We start from the raw sequence: 15105 nt of genomic DNA, 5'->3' as shown, positions 1-15105 counted from the left end.
GGTCAACACCACTCACAGGAAGTCATAGTGGGACCATCACCACCACTCACAGGAAGTCAAGAATGGAACTGTTGTCTGAGTCACTTGCTAAAACAGTCCTCCACATGAAAGTCTCCAAGAACAGAGGCCATGCAGAGTTATAGTCACAGTGTCCATGACACGGTCCACACTCATTTGGCATATGGAAGGCTGGCCAGGAGAAGGTGTGTCAGTCCCATGATTACCCAGAAGTTGGAATTGTCACACAGAAAGCAGATCTTCTAGCTGTCCCAGATGGCCAGGAAAATCGCATGTGATTACATGTGAAATTTCAGCTGATTAACTAAAGCCAGTTAGAAATTTTTATTTTTGAAGTGTAATGCCTACTAAACACACACACACACACACATGCACACACACACACACACACACACGTATTTAATAATATAGTAGCTGTGATAGCTTTTTTTGTTTGTCAACTTGCCTATATCTAGAATTAATAAAAACCCAAGCTGCTGGGGATAACGGTGAAAATTTTTTCTTGGTTAGATCATTCACGGTGAGGACACCCATCCTAAATCTGGGCCACACCTGATGGCAGTTATATAAAGAACATGGAAGAGGGAAGCTCTTGCTCTTTGCCTGCTTGCTCTCTTGCTGGCAAGTTCATCCCTTCACTGGTAGTAGAGCCTACTTCTGGATTCCGGTGTATGTGGAAGACCATCTGAGTTGTCCAGTCTTCTGGACCAAATGGCTATTGGATTCTTGGACTTAATGTCAGCCATTGTCGAAGGACTACAGTCTGTAAACCACTCTAGGATAAAGATTGCTTTTTGTCCCTCTGGAGAAACCTACTGATACAGTAATCTTCCATATAGCTTTCTCAAACTTCCTTAGTGCTCTTTAGCCTTGCTCTGCCCTCCCATCCCCCACTCTCCCCATCGCATCTAAACCTCCCCAGTATTCTTCCCCTTCTCCTATCATTCAATTTTTGAGGTTTTGAAAGTGACGACCAATTCCTTAGAGGTCATATATTTCAAATTTTTACACACTAAAATGGGTTTTTAATTTTAGTAGAAATAGAGCATTAGAAGAAATTTTTTTCCCTATTGAAGTGTTTTATTTTCAATTAAACTTCTTTCTTTTTTTAAATTTATTTATTTATTAAAGATTTCTGCCTCCTCCCTGCCACCGCCTCCCATTTCCCTCCCCCTCCCCTGATCAAGTCCCCCTCCCTCATCAGCTTGAAGAGCAATCAGGGTTCCCTGACCTGTGGGAAGTCCAAGGACCACCCACCTCCATCTAGGTCTAGTAAGGTGAGCATCCAAACTGCCTAGGCTCCCCCAAAGCCAGTACGTGCAGTAGGATCAAAAACCCATTGCCATTGTTCTTGAGTTCTCAGTAGTCCTTATTGTCCACTATGTTCAGCAAGTCTGGTTTTATCCCATGCTTTTTCAGACCCAGGCCAGCTGGCCTTAGTGGGTTCCTGATAGAACATCCCCATTGTCTCAGTGTGTGGGTGCACCCCTCGCGGTCCTGAGTTCCTTGCTCGTACTCTCTCTTCTTCTGCTCCTGATTTGGACCTTGAGATTTCTGTCCGGTGCTCCAATGTGGGTCTCTGTCTCTGTCTCCTTTCATTGCCTGATGAAGGTTAATATTCAGGAGGATGCGTATATGTTTGTCTTTGGATTCACCTTCTTATTTAGCTTCTCCAGGATTGTGAATTATAGGCTCAAATTGCAAGCTTGCTTTTAGAATGTGGTTAAAATTTCCCCTAAAAACTGTACATTACTGGCTGTTGTCACAAGGTGGCAGCAGAAAGGTTGGTGACTTCTGACTTGGACTTAGAAGGGGTTGGGGAAAGGGAGACAACCAAGTCACTTGATTGCCTTTGTCTCTGCTAGTGGTGATGGTGGGACTTCTCTTGGCTTCAGCAACATCAAAGCACCACATCGAGTATTAGTGTCAAAATTAACCCTGAGCACTAGAACTGATTTTACAGCCCACTACTAATTGAATATCTCGGCAGATATGTAGTATGAGGTATGAGGACAGATATCAGAGGGGAGACTGTCAGACCCCACGTGCAGTTATCCCCCCAGGCAGCCTTTCCTTGGTGTTCTGGAAGAATAAGAGAAGGCTGGTGAGCTCCTATGTGTTCTCACAGATCCAGGGTTTCTACCCCTCAGGATTCACATCTTTCTATTCAGACTGCTGGGTATGCCAAGCTCCTTGTCCCCCAAATTTATCTTATGCCTCAAGAAGTCATACAAAAATCATACAGTTGTATGTGGCTCCATAGAAATCCACAGGGAAGTGATACAAAAGCCCCCATAGATACCAAAATGTGCTGACTCAAATCCCTTATGGAAAATGGAACAGCTACCCGTATCATCCCATGTACCTTAAATGGTCCATGCGTTGGCTTTAATACCTAGAAAAACTATAAGTGTCATGCAAATAGTTGGTACATTCTATTGGTTAGGGACTAACGAATAGAAAATTATGTACATATTTAGTACAAGGTTCGATTGGGATTTTGCAAATATTTTTGATTTATGGTTGGTTGAATCCACAGATAACGAAACCATGAAATGGAAACAGCCTGGTTGGTCTTTATTTACTGTACTTGGAAAGACTGCATCAATGGCCAGTAGGGGGTGCCGTAGAGGTGTTTCTGGTGTGGGAGAAAATGAGTAACAGTAGAAGAAACCAAAGTTCCTTGTAGACCTAGGATGCCATTGTTTATAAACACAGCGATTTTGCAATAGCCCATCCCCCACCCCTCACATGAGCATCCCTAGGGAGAAGACCTTCCCACCTAAGCCACAGCTCATACCAGGCAGCCTTGGACTAGAGAAGCTACCTCAGCTGCTCCTTTCTCTGTTCCCCTCACTGCTCTGGGCTATTGCCAGAGAGACTTCACATTCACTAGAGAGTTTATTACATCAAGGTCTACCTTCTAGTCTCCCTGACTCTGCCTTCCTCCTTCCATGCTATAGGCCAAGCCAGTTCTTATTTCATTATCCAATAAAATCAACACATAGACAGAAGGACCTCCCACATCAAAAGTTGGTGGATTAAACATCTAGAGAGGAAGTTACATAGGAAAATCAGGAGAGTGGACTCCTTGATGGAATCTCACTTACATGACTTCCCAAGGCTCTATATGGTCCTGTGGCTTCCTGAGTTACCAGAAAGACATTAAAATGAAAGAAAACTTTAAATTTGAGGAAGTTTTAAAGATCAATTAAAAATATGTGAGATGATAATTTACTCTTTACCATAAAGAATTTCCTTTTGCAAATGAAATTGAGTGGTCTTATGAAATATGTTATATAGATTCAAGGGTCAGAGAGGAAAGCTGATATCTGGCAACAAATGTTCTGGCCCCAAGTGATCATATTACATTTGTTTTTCTTTGTTTTTTGTTTTTAACATCCATGTTTGAGGCATTATTAGGAAAGCACCTGTTCTAGGCATCCTTAGCTTACCCAGTTGTGTTGAGTTTCCTGTACTCTCAGACATTGACAAAGCAGATCCCAGGGTGAGAAGCATCTTCCCCTTCTCCTGTCTCCTTGGTTTCCCTATCTTCCTGTCTGCTTCAAGAGAAGTTGGAAGCAGTGACTATGCACTAACCATGGGTAGATCTGGCCCTTATGAGCCTTCCAAAGACTTCTAGAGCTCAGTTGATGTGAATTTTTCCAAGACTCAGATTGACCACTGTTCTGGGAATGGGGTGGTGGGGTGATGCACCTGAGACAAACATGAACAGTGTTAAAAGAATGGAAATTTAATTGAAAATGGAAATATACCCCGGAGAAAGGGATTGAACTATAGGACTTTGAACTTAAATCGGTATCTGCCTACCAAGACAAACAAATGTACAATGGTCAGCACATTCTCCAAAGGGTTAAAACAAGAATCAAAACTCAGCATATGAAGGACCATGGAAATCTTCACAAGCTGGAAAAGTGGCAGTGATCAGTCAGCAGTAACACATAGAGATGAATGTAGTGATCCAAATTAACAATCATTTTTGTTTTACTTAACTGTGGTGAGGAGGGAAGCCCTAAGTGTGTTGTTTATATGGGCACAACCGTATTAAGGTCCCCAATGCCTTGGACCTGAGGGGATGCCCAAACCTTCTCCAGCTCAGGTCCAGGAAACTGCAAAAGCCTTCCCCTGATACTGGTACCCAGTGCTTACAAAAGATCATCCAAAAAGTGCAGAAACTGTTAGTCAAGGCTTCCTATTTCAGCATGACTAAAGCCTGAGGCTTCTCTCCTACAGAGATCTCCTACTGAGATCCTACAGAGACCTCCTATTGAGATTAGCTAAATCTGCCTAGTTTAGCTGTGTACCATAAAGTACCCTCCTCCTTATCGAGCTGTAAGCAGTCATTATACCTCATCTATTCAGATGTGTAGAATAAACACTCTGAATTTGGGGGTTGCTGGTGGTGTCCTCGTTTAGAGTAAGCATATCTTACAGGAGCATGGCCCACCTGATCCCAGTTTTCCTCTATGGGTATCTTGAGTCTGTCCTTTCTTCATTTCATTGTCTCCCTTGCCAGATCAAAACCCAAGAAGAATATAACAATTAAGAAACATTTATTCAGTTTCACAGTGTTCCAGGCACTTGGGGCCACAACATACCAAGAACAATTACAGTTGTATAATTTTGCCCATTCCCTATGGGGACAACCCAAAGGGACATGATGGTGTCTAAGATCCAGCGAACTCAAGCTTGCATGCCCCATGGATGTGGACTCCATGTACCCAGCTAGGTCACCCTCTGTAACTCACTTGTGAGAGTATTTGGTGTAGCTTAGATCTTTTTGAAAATAGAAAGAAGAAAGAGGAGGAGGAGAAGGAGGAAAAGAGATCTCAGCTGTGTCTGTTTTGTATTTTGTTTTGATTTTGAGTTTTTTGAGAGGGAGCCTAGGCTGGCTTCAGATTTGTTATATTGCTGAGACTGACAGTGAACTCTATCCTCCTTCCTCTACCTCCTAAGTGTTGATACTACAGATATGTGGAACACCTGGCTGTATATCAGTGGGTGCAGTAAGAAACTGCCAACAGGATCACTACATTATCAGGTGGAAGGGCTTTTTTTTAATTGTGAATGAGAGAGAAAATATCCAGCATTATCTGGAAGAGTACGAACAGAGAGAAAGAGATAAGATTGGACATGGCCAGAGCTATGGAAGAGCGAGAACAGGAGAGAATAGTGTATTCAAGGGGGCACACACAAAAAAAGAAGCTTCTGATATGACCATTCCTTTTTTAGGGATAAGTTGTTTTGGTTTCAGTTTTTGTTTTGAGACAATTTCTCTATATATATATATCTCAGGCTGTTCTAAAACTTACTATGTAGATTAAGCTGGCTTCAAACTACAAAAATCCACCTGCCTCTGCTTCCCAAATGGTGGGATTAAAGATATAAGCCTGGCCATCACACCTGGCAGTAGAAAGATTCATTGGGAAGAGGCCAGAGCATAGAGAAAGAGAAACAGACTGGACATGGCCAGGGAAGGGAAAGAACAGTTGAAACTATGGATAGCAATAGAGAGTAGAGCATAACAAGAAGCAAGGGATAGAGAGTGGGGGTTAGACAAATCATGTGGATTATAAGGAGCTGAGAAAAGGCTGAAGGACCAGGATGGTACTATAGACTGTGAAATGTACAACAGGTTCTTGTGATACTGAGAGAGCCTAGAGACCAAGATAGGCTTTAATATGCTAACAATGTCACAGGTGTACCTCAGTGGAGAGCCAAGGAAAATGACTTCATTAAGGGCCAGAAAACCAGTTCTTGAGGAATGCTAGCTTTTATCTTACTGGCAGAAATCCTTCTATAGTCTAACTTCAGTTCATTTCTGAAAATATGGATGCTGTGAAATAATGATTTATGTATTATGTATGTTTGTCTTTATTTAGAGTGTTGGTGACAAGTTGTTATGGATACTGGTCAGGAAAAAATCCATACAAAGGAAATGAGATTCAGAGTCCTTATTTTTAAAAGCAAAAGGGGGAAATTCTGTGGGATTATGCTCCTATAAACTGTAAAGATTTGTAACTCATATTAATTTAATAAAATGCTGATTAGTTAGGCAGGAAATATAGGCAAGGCAACCAGACTAAGAGAATTGTGGGAAAAGACAGAGGCACAGTCATCAGTCAGATGCAGAGGTATTGTAAGAGGACCGTTTGTTTGTTTCCCAACCTCCTGGTAGGTCAGACCCAAAATAACCACACAGAAACTATATTATTTAAATCACTGCATGACCCATAGCTCTATTTTCTTATTTACTAACTTTTACATCTTAATTTAGCCCATCTCTATTAATCTGTGTATTGCCAGGAGTCTATGGCTTACTGGGTAAAGTTCTGGCGTCTGTCTCTGGTGGGGCTACATGGCTTCTTCTTGACTCTGCCTCCTTTCTTCCAGCATTTCATTTAGTTTTCTCTGCCTAGCTCTGTTCCCTTATAGCTTTGCTATAGTCCCATAGCAGTTCCTTTATTAACTAATGATATTCACAGCATACAGAGGGGAATCCTATGTCACCTCCCCTTTTCTCTTTAAATGAAAAGGTTTTAAGTTTAACATAGTAAAATTACATATAACAAAACAGATATTATGTAAGAATTATAGTTATAATATTTATATCTACTTTATCTTTTATTATAACTAAGGAAAACTATAACTATAACTATAAATTCTTCAACTCCATCAAAGACTCCAGAAGGATATAATATTACCTAAGTAAACAGGAAGTGCATTGTAAGCAACTTCCAAAACTCTAGAATTGACAGAAACATCTTGTTGCCAGGATAGTCACCCAAAGTTCTTCTGTGTTTTGGGGGCATCCATATTTAGCCTACTGGCCCATAGTATTCAAAGACAGTTCCACCTACACCGGCAGTTTGTCAGTCACTTTCTTCTGCATCCTGCAGATTGTCAATCAGACTCTTTCACAAAGCAGGAACCCCGAAGGACCATCTCACCTTTAGGCAAGTTCAGCAGTCTCTCTCTGTGGGTCCTGTATGTCCAGTTTATCAAGAAGTCCATGCAAGAGCAGTTTCTTGCCCAAATGGCTAACCAACTTCATAAGGAGCCTCTTTGATGCCCGTGATCCTCTTGAAGTAGATTGGTGCTGCCGGAAGCATATGTGTCACTGTCGTGAAAAATCCTAAATTCTGAAAACATTTTGAATGCCATATTCTGTAGTCTTTGAGAGGTTTGAAGATTATCCATCTACCTGAAATATATCTCTATATATCTGAAAAGCCTAACATGACTATAATCTTGACTATTATAAATTATTTTCTATTAACCTATATGTCTTAATTATACATTACATCTTTACATGAGCTGGACAAACACAATACCTTAATCAAGATCAGAAATACATACAACAAAATTTACCTTAAATTTATGTCAATAGACCAAGATCCATACCAATGAAAATCTCTATAACATATCCCCCTTTAAATGCAAAGAAACATTTATAAACAGTATTTAGAAATATGGGCATAATTCTTCTCCAAAATGCTTCCTGCTGTTTAGTGGGCAAAGAAAATTTTTAAGGGTATTCAAGGTGACCTTGCAGGGGATCTTGGTCCATCAAACCATATTAGTCTGGAAGCAATCCACAGGTTCTCATTCTCTGTGGGAACAAAAGAAGAACCTCTTCCAAAGCACTATATCCTTAGACCCAAATACTGAAGTCAAGATACCTTTATAATATACATGCTGGTTTAATTTAGCAGTCCATACAATGAAATGTCTCTCTGTATTTAGCTCCTTCACAGTCAAAAAATTCATAGAAGACACAATAATATGCATAATCCAGACTCTCTGTATGTATTACATCTTTATGTGGCTTATTTACTTTTACTCTATTACTTTTTAATATTTATTTTTATCTTTACATTTTTATCTATGACTGTTTGTACTCTGACTTTGATACGGCTGCTCAGACTCCAAGCTTCAATTCCATGTCAGTAAAAGAGCAAAAAATAATGCTCTGTATCTCCAAGGTAATCCTAGACAGTACTTGTGTCAGTTGTAGCTCGTCGACGATGCTGAGCTTAGCTTATTAAATTCAGCATCACTATTTGTATAGTAAAAGAAAACGTGACCTGAAGTTCACAGGCAACTCAAAGCCTCAACTTTATTCCAGTGTCCTTTGGTATTACCTGGCACACAAGAGATGAACAGTTAGTACTCTCTGGAGGCATGATTGAGGAATGAATGAATGACTATTGTCAATATGCCAACCTTGCAATGCTGCCAACACCTCTATGAAGCAGGTGAATCATGCTAATAAATTATGTGTCCTATTGACCTATGGTTGGAAACAGCCCTTTAATGCATTAATTTTGTCTAGCCTGTGTAACCATGAAGTCTTTATAAGGCATGTCATTACAATTATGAAGACTGTCTTCAGTAATAATTGGGCTTAAAATCTTTTTTTTTAAATTTATTTATTTATTAAGGATTTCTGCCTCCTCCCCGCAACCGCCTCCCATTTCCCTCCCCCTCCCCCGATCAAGTCCCTCTCCCTCATCAGCTTGAAGAGCAATCAGGGTTCCCTGACCTGTGGGAAGTCCAAGGACCGCCCACCTCCATCCAGGTTTAGTAAGTTGAGCATCCAAACTGCCTAGGCTCCCCCAAAGCCAGTACGTGCAGTAGGATCAAAAACCCATTGCCATGTTCTTGAGTTCTCAGTAGTCCTCATTGTCTGCTATGTTCAGCAAGTCCGGTTTTATCCCATGCTTTTTCAGACCCAGGCCAGCTGGCCTTGGTGAATTCCTGAAAGGACATCCCCATTGTCTCAGTGTGTGGGTGTACCGCTTGCGGTCCTGAGTTCCTTGCTCGTGCTCCCCCTCCTTCTGCTCCTGATTTGGACCTTGAGATTTCTGTCCGGTGCTCCAATTTGGGTCTCTGTCTCTGTTTCCTTTCATCACCTGATGAAGGTTAATATTCAGGAGGATGCATATATGTCTGTCTTTGGATTCACCTTCTTATTTAGCTTCTCTAGGATCACGAATTATAAGCTCACTGTCCTTTATTTATGGCTAGAAGCCAAATATGAGTGAGTACATCCCATGTTCCTCTTTTTGGGTCTGGCTTATCTCACTCAGGATAGTGTTTTCTATTTCCATCCATTTGTACGCAAACTTCAAGAAGTCCTTGTTTTTTACTGCTGAGTAATACTCTAATATGTATATATTCCATACTTTCTTCATCCATTCTTCCATTGAAGGGCATCTAGGTTGTTTCCAGGTTCTGGCTATTACAAACAATGCTGCTATGAACATAGTTGAGCATATACTTTTGTTGTATGATAGGGCCTCCTTTGGGTATATTCCCAAGAGTGGTATTGCTGGGTCCAGGTGTAGGTTGATCCCGAATTTCCTGAGGAACCGCCACACTGCTTTCCAGAGTGGTTGCACAAGTTTGCATTCCCACCAGCAATGGATGAGTGTACCCCTTTCTCCACACCCTCTCCAGCAAAGGCTGTTATTGGTGTTTTTCATTTTAGCCATTCTGACAGGTGTAAGATGGTATCTTAAAGTTGTCTTGATTTGCAGTTCCCTGATCGCTAAGGAAGTTGGGCATGACCTTAAGTGTGTTTTGGCCATAAGAAGTTCTTCTGTTGTGGGCTTAAAATCTTGAAAGGTATGAAATACGTGCTAAGTTTCTCCTGCATAGGACTCTACAGATACTTAGAGTTAAAGATAAAGATATTATTTAAGAGAACTATCAGTAATAATGTACAACATTAACTGGATGGGACCTGCGAGTTGAATTTTCTACCAGTGAATGCATCACAACCCAAGAAGAGGCTATTGGGGAGATTCATAATTCAGCTGGGAACTAAAGTCATGCCTCTGGTCTGTCAGTGTCAAGTGCAGAACTGCCCTGTGCATGTTTGGGCAGTGAAGAAAGGAAGTACCGATGAGGACAGGAAAACATAAAGAATCAGGTACAAGAGACCAAACCTATGAGACACACAAGTACAAGAGACCAAACCTATGAGACACACACCACACACACGCACACACACATACACGCACAAAACCAACCAAACAAAACATGATAGGATTCACTAATACAAAGCATCACTTCTCATTTTCCTATATACAATGTAAGTGGGCACATTGAGCTGGAGAATCATTGATGAAGTTACCTGAGAAAGTATTGTTTTAAAAACAAAAGGGGAGTTGACCAGAAGGTGAGTGACCCACCTGCCAGCTAGACTGCTCCCACTCCTGGATTCTGCTTTCCAAAAAACCCACTCTGCCACCCAACCCCTCCTACCTCATCATCCTCCTTGTGGTCAGTCCTTCCCCACAACTCAGACTCCACAGACCCAGGTACAATCCACACCAGTCAGAAGAAGAGATAAGTAACCTGCCTCCCGGCCCAACTGGCCCACACCCAGACCCTGATCCCCAGGGCACATCCTGTACTGCTCCCCCCTCACCCACAGCCCCCTGGAGCTTTACCAGGGGCCAGGATAGTCCTAAGGACCCCAGGTAAGACACCACCCACTGCCCCCAACATGCCTTAAAACCCTGCCCAACAGCACTATACTGCACCCCTCTCCTGGGCTCCATATTCCTGCCTACAACATAGCAGACGGATTAGGCTTTATTGGAGGCCCAGTCAGATCTAGAGACCCAGGGTAAGACACTGCCAACACCAACTAACACTCATTAAGGCAAGCCCAACATTGCCAACTGCAGCAGGAATTGTGTCACTGTTTGGGTGACTAGAGATCCTTTGGCCCAGGGGGTGAAGTTGCAGAGGACAGTAAGTGACCATAACAAAAGGCTGGGGCAGAGCAGAGCTTGCTCTTTTGATAGGTAGAAGAGCCCAGGAACATGTTTGGCTGGCTTCTTGGTTTGGTTCCCCCATCCCCTTGGAGCCAGGCCTCTTGATTGCTGGTGAATTGTTGGTATTGTGGGTGAATTTTCAGTTTAGCTCTTTCTAGCACAGGAGGAGGGTGTCGGGTCACCCTTGCTTATAAATGTAGATAAGAGAGATGGCACCTGCTTCTTATCCTTCTCATCCCTTGAATGAGAGTGAATGATATAACACCGTGTTTAATGTATATGACAGTCCTTGTGGCTCTCCTAGGCTGACCACGGTGTTTTGATGGCTCTCCTTTTAATTATACTTTGGGGCGGACTATAGATTAAACTTTGGATAAATGCAAAAATATATATTATTAGATGTTTAGAAAACAATGTTTCCTACACAGTAATGACTACCACGTGTGATTTTTCCAGAGAGTAATACCTGAGGGATATTTCTTTGCCAGGAAAGTAGTTGAAGGTAATCATGGAGCATAAGTTGGTCTAATACTCGTGCAATACACAAGAGAATGAGAGAAAGAGCTTTGGGCAAGAAAACCATGACTATGTGAGAAATACAAAGGCAAATGGAGCCAATGTTTATTTCTGAGATGTCTTTCTTTTCTAAATTATAAGCATTTGGAGTAAGGGAGGATCCCAGAAGTGGGTAAAATTCAGCATGCTATTTTTAGCATCTTTGAATAAATTTGTGTGCTGTGATGTGAGACACGGATGCACAGCCTAACCAGAAAAAAAAGAGACAAAGAGAAAACAAGTTGATTCTGGGGGAGGGGGGGAGGAATGCTTAGTAATTGTGTTAGTAGAATTTCAGATTTTGACTGCTGGTTGCTGTCCTGAAAACCTGGAAGTCAGACAGAATCAGGAGGAAATAGATTTACTCCTGGTGGCCTGAGGTAGAAGAGCTAGTTAGGAAACAGGGCTGAGAGAGGGCAGCTTCTGGAAGCCTCCTCTCAAGCCCCAGGTTCTAATTCCATCTCACTGCTGACACCCTGCAGCTTCTACATAATGAACTCCACACCCTGGAAAAGGAGCTGTGCTGGCCTTTCCGAGGGCATCTCAAATAAGACTGTTTAACAAGGCTGACGGCCTAAGCCCTTTACTAAGGACCCCCCTGATCAACGTTTTCTCTTTACTACTGCCCCCTTCTCAAGCTTCAAGCATGCACAGAGTACCTGCAGTCTCCTCTTTAAGGGCAGAATTATGTAGAAAACACAGGGATCCCAGCAGCACGCACTGTCCCTGACCACTAATCTCAGCTACAGCTGATTAGCCTCACAGTCCCTGGGTCTCACACAGCTGCTGCTGAGGCACAGACATAACATCCCTCTCCTGATGCAGATGCTCGACTCCATCCGAGTCCTCTTGTCTTCCTGCTTCATTCCCAAATCCTGCAAAGGAGTCTGAGGGACACTCTTCTGATTCCTGAGTAGAGGACCCTGAGTCACAAAGGAGCTCCCTTGTCTTTGAGCAGATGAGCACCCTGCATCCTTGAGGATGATCATCAGGTCACCCAGTTAGCTGCATCAGTTCATTCCTGCTGCCAGTGACAGGCACTGAGGAAAACAGCAGAGTTCCTCAGTGTCTCAGATCTCCATCTTCAGGGTGTAACAGCACAAAGGGGGTCTAGGAAACAAATGGGGGTTACATTAAGACAATGGTCAAGAGCCCCTCACAAGGGGGGATCTTCTTCCCAGTAACTGTTTTCTTTTTCATCAAAATCAATTTGCTCTCTGGGTACCAGTGTTAAAACCACGTTCATTTTTTTTTTTCAGCTGGAACCATGAGATGAGAAAGGAAGGAATCATTACCGAGGTCCCTCTTTTGACTTAGAACACTCTATGGAGGGGCAGGTTGTTAAAGATGAAGCAAAAGAAAAGCATATTGCATAAACTGTAATCCCAGAAAGACTGAACTATCCTGATTTAGAACCCAACCTGGACTATGTTCAAGACCCTAGCCTGAAGGGAGGTAGGAGGAGTAAGAAGAGGGAGTAGACAGGGAGAGAGAGGGTGAGAGAGGAGAGGAGAGGAGAGGAGATGAGAGGAGAGGAGAGGAGAGGAGATGAGATTGTCATGGTGTACACCTGCAATTCCACCTCTAGTGATTCCAAGGCAGGAAGATGATTTTAAGGTCATTCTGGGAATAATAATAATAATAATAATAATAATAATAATAATATAATAATAATAATAATAAATGTGGTAAAGGTATCAGTGGATATTTTTTTATCCAGTGGATATTGTATCATTTTATAAGTGGTTTGACTTGTAAAATGCTTACCGATGGAACATGAAACCCTAGATTCGAACCTGTTGTTGTCAAATAATCCAGAACTTGGAGATGGAGGAAGGGTGATCCCAAGTTCAAGATCATCTCAGCTATGTAGAGACTTTGAAATAAGCCTGAGACTCATGAGGCCTTGTCTCAAAACAACAAGATTGCAAATGAGGAAAGGCTGGTAAGAGACAGAAACAGAACCCAGGTTTGTTCCATCACAGTTACACAGGGTTTGTTCATCTCAAGCAGGATCATGAAACTGAAGCAGGAAACATGAGGGAGAACAAAGGATACAGAGACTCTTTCAAGATTAATTGGGTCATAATAGGCCCCTTCCCCCCTGCAATCATATGTGCATATGATTTTCCCCATCCTACTTTCCCTGGTGCTTTCGTCATAAGAACCTAGCAAAAGTCCAATTCCTTTGCCTGCGCTGTGACTCGCATAAAGTCAGTTAACACTGTCTGACAGCTTACCCAAAGGTGACAATTGACCCGAGGTTGTCATCAGATGTGGAAACACACAGGTCAGACAGAAGCTTTCAACAGTTCACTTACATGCAACAAACAGCCAGTGTTTACTGCCAAGCAGGGTGCCCAGAGATGGGACATAGCAGATGAGGGCTGAACAAACTGCTAGTCTGAGATAAACTTAGTGACATCTGTCTTAAAAAAACAAATAGGCCAGCTCTGGAGAGAGTAGGATCACAGGAGGAGACTAGAGCGAACGAGGGGGTCCGAGACGTCTCACGTCAAACAGTGTCTGGATGGAGAAAGCATGGGCTGCAGAGACCCAGAGAGGCTGGACACCCATTCCCAAACAGAAAGAACAGGCAGGGACGTCTACCTGCAATCCAAGGCTGAGACAGGAGGATCAACACAAGTTCAAGTAAGGCCTCCATAGTGAGATTCTGCCTCAAAACAAATGGTTTTAAATAAAAACAAAGAGCTGTGTACCATAGTGCAAGCCTATAATCCTAGAACTCAAGAGGCAGGAGCAGGAGGATCACCAAATACTTGAGACCAGCCTGGGATACACAGTGAGACTCATAAAAAGCTAACATAATGGATAAATGACTGTGTGAATGAATGAATGGAAAGGGCAAGCAGGAGAGATGAGTAGACATTATGGGCCAAATCTCAAAGGCCTTCATCATGTGTTACACTAAGAGGTTTGGGTTACTTATTAAGCAAAGGGACCCACACAAGATTCCCGTGACAGAGGATGAATCAAGAGACTGTCGTGAGTTATGTCAGTGTCTTGGTCCATTTTATGTTTCTACAGTGAAAATCTACCAGCTGGCTAAATTACAGACAACAGAAGCCAGTCCGGCATTCTGGGAGGTGCCATGTCTAATTGTCAAGGTTCTGGCAACCGGCCAGGGCCTTCATGCTGTTTGTTAATGTCTCACCTTAGTCACTACTCCAGGGTCTTGCCCCCAAATGCCATCTACATGGGAACTGAGAGATGTCAGAGTTACACTGTAGGGAGATCAGTCAGAGAGCAGGAGGAAAGCAGACTGCAGAGGTGGGAAGAAAGCAAAGCCAGTCAGGGCTGATCAAGTTACAGCAATGCAGAAACAGTGAGACCTGAGGGAAGACTGAGTGGGGTGGGAGAGAGGGATTTAAAGCCAAGAAACAGCTGTTCCACAACAGCTTCCGGACAACAGATCCATAGAGGGGAGCCCGCAGTGAGACGAAGGGATTCAGGCTTCTTTCAGATTCCTAACTTTTGCTCTTGGTTGGGCAACGCTGTCAGAATCCTTTCTCATACTTTATGCCATCTAGGGAAGTGCTTCCCTCACAAGGCAACTGGCCTCAGTGTAGGGATAAGTCCTGTCCCTAAGGGGGCATGTTTGCCTCAGGCTAATGTTTGCCTATAAATTTGGCAAGCATGCTCCCAGCCACTGCTTCTGCTTTCCTGGTCTCCTTGGGAACGGTGGTTCTGTAAGTCTATT

Source organism: Microtus ochrogaster, chromosome 16, assembly GCF_000317375.1.
Source record: "Microtus ochrogaster isolate Prairie Vole_2 chromosome 16, MicOch1.0, whole genome shotgun sequence".
Taxonomy (NCBI): Eukaryota; Metazoa; Chordata; class Mammalia; order Rodentia; family Cricetidae; genus Microtus; species Microtus ochrogaster.
This window is presented reverse-complemented; position numbering follows the sequence as displayed.